This window comes from Montipora foliosa, chromosome 1 (genome assembly GCF_036669935.1).
Source record: "Montipora foliosa isolate CH-2021 chromosome 1, ASM3666993v2, whole genome shotgun sequence".
Classification (NCBI taxonomy): Eukaryota; Metazoa; Cnidaria; class Anthozoa; order Scleractinia; family Acroporidae; genus Montipora; species Montipora foliosa.
In genome coordinates, this window is record NC_090869.1 from 46,208,737 (window position 1) to 46,215,093 (window position 6,357).

Consider the following 6,357-nt stretch of genomic DNA (forward strand, 5'->3'; position numbering starts at 1 on the left):
AGCTTTGGAATATAAATTTGTGGAAGTGGTAAGGTGTTGACAATGCATTTGAAAAATCTGGTAACAGCACACAACGTCTGTCGAATTTGTGGGTATTTCCCCACTGTTGTTTTAATAATGTTCTCCAACATATCAGGATTAAGGTGAAAACCATAGTCTGTGTTACACCCATTAAGCTGAGTTGCATTGTCCGTTCCCCGCCTTTCGTATTGTGCAGTCGAAACTCCTGATACGTCATCTTTCCTAAAAGGCTTTCGTTCATAATAAACTTCAAATGGACATTTCCAAGAAAGCTGCTCCTTAACTTCTCGATTTAAGGTTCTTGCATATTCTGGCAAACGTTTTGCCCTGTTTACTCCCGTTTTTCTCATACTTAAAAGATCGTACGTAATCTTTTTCTTAAATGATGTGTGGGCCCGTTCAATTTTTCCCTGTGATTGTGCGTGGTATGGACGTCCCTTAACTACTTTTATTTCAAGCTTCTTGCACAGTTTATTGACAGCACCGTCGAATTCTCGCCCTTGGTCGTGCTGAAGGACACGAGGAGACCCATGCTCTTCGTAAATTGTTGATAGCGCCGCTGATAGTACATACTTGAATGCTTTTCCATCTCACTTAACTGGCATACTTTCCATGCTTACTAAACGCAGTTATAGGGATGTTAAATTTCAGCAAAAGTATCGTGCGTCTCATCGTCGAGTGATGAAATAGCGGATATTTCGAACACATTGCTGGAAATCATTGGCAGTAGAAACAAAAACCGTAACATGGTGTTCATGGTCAACTAAAATGTGGACATGACCAGCATGGAAATAGTCAAGTTAAACGACAGAGGAATGTGTCACTTTGGTTTCAGATTTCCAAAGATGAAACAGAAACCCCCAGTTGGTTAACCCCCTACTGCCTCACATTCCTCTATGAAAAACGAATTTGTCATAAGAGACGTAATTAAATATATATATCGATGGAAAGTTGCATTTCCTGTCACATAAAAGGTAATAAAGATGTTGCCAACAGATATATTTTGAATTTTATGTACCTGGCCCAAATTAAATGAAATGCCTTACTTAGGATCGAAGTGAATACTTTGTCACAAAATTAAATCAAATCCCTATCCTTTGGTGTATACTTCAGCTTTCAAATTAATATATCGTGCCTTAAACTGAAGAAACACGAACCACCCAGGGCCTGGTTGTTCAAAAGTCGATTAACGCTAACCCCAGATCAAAAAATTAACCAAGGAATTTATTTCTCTACTCCCAAATGCTGTTGAACGCTGATATTCGGCAAAACTTTACATCAGAAGAACTCAATCTTGAAAAACAAAAATAAGCAAACAAAACTTTCACCAAAAGTGGAAAACATGAAACAAATGTTTACGCTAATCCTGGATTAAGTGAATCAGCTTTCGAACAACCGGGCCCAGAATATTGTTACATTTTTTGCTATTACATTTTGCGCTACTGATGTTATTACATTTAACATCGAAAGTTATTACATTTTGCGTTACTATTACATTTTGTGTCAGTTATTACAATATGTGGTGTAACAGATGGTTTGAAGAGCGCAATTCGTTGTTTAAGAAATAGAAAACATGTTCCATGTTTCTATCGAGTTATAGAAACACGAGTGAAAGTTTGGGAGAACGAGAAATGCTTTGGGAACAGGAGCTGCAGGCGAGTGTTTCCACAGCTTTTTTGAGTTCTCTCAAACTTTCACTCGTGTTTCTATAACTCCATAGAAACACAGAGTACGTTTTCTATTTCTTTTAGAAAACAACTTGTTAACTCTAATTATCAAAATGTAAATTATCTTTGCTCGTGCAATCACTACATCAACAGCTTACTCTAGTTCTGTGTCTCCATCGAGTTATAGAAACATGATTTTTAACCAATCAGCGTGCATATTTTCTTGGGACTGTTTTCTAAAATAATCTACAACACTACTAATACCTGCTAGCACCAGTCAAGAGCAGAGGAAAAATGCACTGGCAAGAACCTCAACTAAAATTGATAAAAAATCTGCAAGTAGACGTCATTGAAAAAATACGTATAACCTGCAAGTAAAAAAAAAGGTTGCAGACTGAATACTCCCCCTTTCATCATTTTTCTAATGGTAGGCTCCAAAAGGGGCGGTGAATTTTTTTTCTGGCCTGTCCTCAGTAATCTTGTAAAAGTTGTGGGGATGATCGCAAAACAAATGGGAGGCCAAACGGGTGAAAAAAGGAATGAAGAAAAAAAGAAAATCCTGTTACGCGCATGTATTAAAATTAAAATGAGCAGTAACTGACGTACAAGTACGCCAAGGCAAAGGAAAGCCATGAAAGAAGACAACACCCCGAATTCTGTTTCAATGAAGATGTTGATTCCCAACAACAAGAGTCTCCAAATGAGACAGAAATTTAGAGAGTCATGACCAAAAGCCGAGGGATGACAGGTACAACTATGCTACTCTCCACTTAGTCATGGGCCTACTCCTAAGAAATTTTGATGATGCCGTGAAAGAGGGAGATTTTTTTTTGTTTTTGTTTTTTTTTTTTAAATAATAATTATTCCTTACAATTACAACACTTTTTTCATTTATTTTAAGCCTATTTTACAATAAGATACAATTAATTAAATACATCTATACAATCATACTTCTATTACAGTTATATTAAATATATAAAATAGCAGATGGAGGAGCTTTTATGGCTATTAAATAATTTTTTCAAGCTTATACTTATATTTAACTTTGTTGATGAAATCCGAAAGTAATAAAAATGGTGAGTCATTCTGGAGTTTTTTCTTATAAATATAATACCGCAGAAAGAGGAGGGTGTAGTTCAATTTTTTTATCAAGGTAATTGAACTTGGAAAAATACCAAAAAGACGATCTTCAGTGTTTAGATTAAATTCAGAGTCATTCTCTGTATTAAATCATTGTAACACTTTTTGAGTAAAGGACTTTGTAAACTGGCATTCTGAAAAAGTATCCCCGAAATATATACAATTACTATCTGGTTTGATATTAAACCTAAAGAGTTCCTTTTTGGTCACCACAATTCTATGAATGAATTTGAAATGAAATTCCCTAACGTTATGTTCTCTACAAGTCTTTTGTACCGATTTGAATATATTTTTCCAGTTACTTTTGTCCATGGGAACGGTTTGATTCCATCTCTTTGGACCAGTTTGTTTTTCTTTATACTTCTTATCAACGATTGATCAGTAGAAGTCTTTGGATTTGGCTCGCAGTAAATTAATAACTACATTTTCATCTAAGTGAAAGAACTCCGGGTCCTCATTGTTTATCATTTCAGTATTGAAATCGTTACTTTTCGCCTTGGTTAGGAGGTGACCTAGAATAGCAGAAGTAACTTGGTAAAAGTGAAGAAAGGTAGTTTTTTTCAGTGAATATTTTGACTGAAAAGCAGGAAATGATAGAATATTTTCATTCTTATCTAAAAGATCTTTAACCATTCTAATTCCTTTCTCGAACCACTCCTTCCACAAAAAAGGTTTACCATCAATGCATATTTCCTTATTATTAAATAGAATTGTATCCCGTCCATGATGGCTACCATGAAGAGCTTTCAATTCATGAAAGAACGATAAAATGTCCCTATAGAAAGAGGGTACATCTGCAAAGTCTTTTGCGTCGTAATTACATGATAGGGGAAAATAGAGGCCCCCGTATTTCTTAAAAAAGTAGTCTGGAACAAATTTCCAATTGGGATGGCCTTCCCGTATGAGTCTTGGTATCCATGCTAGTCTCAGCTCTTTGATCATTGTTTCAATATCCGTCATACGCAGCCCGCCCTTTTCATAATCCTGATATAGTCCTTCCCTTCTTATTTTGTCTCTTTTGTTTTTCCAGATGAATCTAAAGAGCCTACCTTTAATGTTACTTATAATATCCTTTGGAACATTGATATTTGAAGCGGAGTAAATAAGAGATGATACCACAAGCACCTTGATTATCATCACTTTCCCAAATGGTGTGAGATCTCTTGACTTCCATATATCCAAGTTTGTTTGCAATTTATTTATCTTAAGGTTGAAATTCATTTCATTATTACCTTTCTCGTCATAGGAGAAATAAATGCCCAGAATTCTGGTCGGACTACTGACCCATTTTAAGTGTAAAGGTTTGTTTTTCTTGCCTGACCACTTCCCCAGCCACATTGCTTTAGTTTTCTCTAAATTAAGCCTGAGACCTGAGATTTCGCCAAAATCCACTGCGATTTGTAATCCTTTTTCCACCGAAGAGAGGTCGAAACATAGCAGGTTGGTGTCGTCTGCAAATTGACTAATTTTAATTTCCCTTTCAAATATCGAAATTTCCTTGACAGCACTGGATTGACGAATTTTCATGGACATAAGTTCTGCGGCTAGTATGAACAAGTAGGGAGAAAGTGGGCATCCTTGTCTTACTCGGGTAGAAGGTTTTATCCAGTTGGTGGCATAGCCATTATTTAGTACCACACTTTGTATATCAGTGTAAAAGACCTTTACCCAGTTTCTTACTGTCCTCCTGTGAGAGACGAGGGATTTCTAGATGTTCTATGTAATGATTAAACTGCTCTTCGGCAACATCCATTTTACACGTGTAGAGATCTCTGTAATAATTTTCTATTTTTAACAAAATCTGTTCTTCTTTTATTATCTCTCCCTCGTCGTCTTCTAATTCTGAGATTACCTTCTTGCTGTAATTTCTTTTCTCGAGATTAAAAAAATATTTTGTAGGTCTTTCGCCTTTTTCAGCCCACAAGCATTTGGATCGAAACTTTGCAGCTTCACCTCCTGGATACGTATGAATGTTTGTTTATGTTGGGATGTTTAACTCTTTGTATGTCTACAAGATCAAAAATATCCATTGTCATTAAGATTAGATTCCGGAAGCCGGTTGGTCTCCAAGGTAAACCACCCTTTTTGTCCTTCTTTGTTAGAGTGCAATTCCAGTCACCTCCTACAATCAATTAATTCAGATTGGTCTATCAAATAGTTGTTAAGCTGTTCTATAAATCGCATTTGCTCGGCTTGATCATTTGGCGCGTATATATTAAATAGTGAAAGAGGGAGATGGTGGGTGCATATTTTGTTGTTGGAAATTTGCTGTGTTAATATGCAAATCACACAATCACAACAAGTATGCTTTGGCAGCTCTTCGACTCCAATCATTAATCAAAGCAATTCTTACCCCAAGAGAGGCTGAATGCTTGAAGTGGAACAGAACTGTAAACAACAAGGGGGTGCTGGAAACAACATCTCAATTGATATAAGAATGGAGCACCTGATCTGGCCTACAAAAGAGTTGCTGAAGCATCTTGGTCCGAACCTGACAGAAGCTGCCGCAAAACGCTGCAGCAAAGCTGTTGGCCAGGTGTCAGATCTGATTGATTTAGTGGATGAGGACTTAGGAATTGAAAGACCCAGTGGGCATCACAAGATGCTGCAAAGAGGGGCTGATTTCAAACTTTTAGTGGACGAGTTTCACCGAAGGGGAAGTATGTTTAAGTTTGATCCACAGCCTCAAAGGGAGTATCGCACCTTTGCCAACTTCCGGGACAGCCTAATCAAGGGTCTTGATTTGACATCCTTAAACAAATGGATCAGCAAACACAAAAAGAAATTGCATAAAATGGAGTCAATTTGAAGTGCACTAATTTGAGATTATTATACTCCCAGGGGGAGGAGGGTACTTCTGGTAATTTTTGGTGGGGGTGTGCCGCATGGTTCCCTACACCTCTTTTCAGACCTGGACTTTGGGCAGGAATTATGTCATCATTACTTTGATTAGAGCGCAAACAAAAAATTCTTCAAATCCATTTCTAATGTGAATGTCTCTTTCTTTCCTCCTTATTTGGATTCCAGACAAAATGTATACCTGTTTTCAAACCAATAAGGTGCAAGAACCCCACTCAATGGATATAAGGGCATATCGATGTGCCCTATACAAGGGAGTACCCCTCTTTCTCTCCCCCCCCCCCCCCTTGGATTATACTCTCCACAAGTGATATATTGAAAACCATAGAAACATCTCCGACATGACAACTTAATAACAATATTACTGTTATTGTGCATTTCTTTAAGGATGCCCTGTCGGCCTTTTTTTTCCTCCAGAATTTTGCTTTTAAGCATCAAGGCAATTATCATAAATCACACATGAGGGCAAAATTGGCCACCAGTTTGGAATAAGGTGTCTTCTGTCGATTCCCTTATTCTTTGATTCCCGGCCCTATTACTCATAAATAATTAGGACAAGGAGACAAAGGAAATATAAAGCCAACCTTGGTTGAAAGATTTTAACCTGAATTCAAGTTTGACATGTAGCATGTCATGAAGTAAGAGAAAAAGAAAGACAAATATGTTGCCT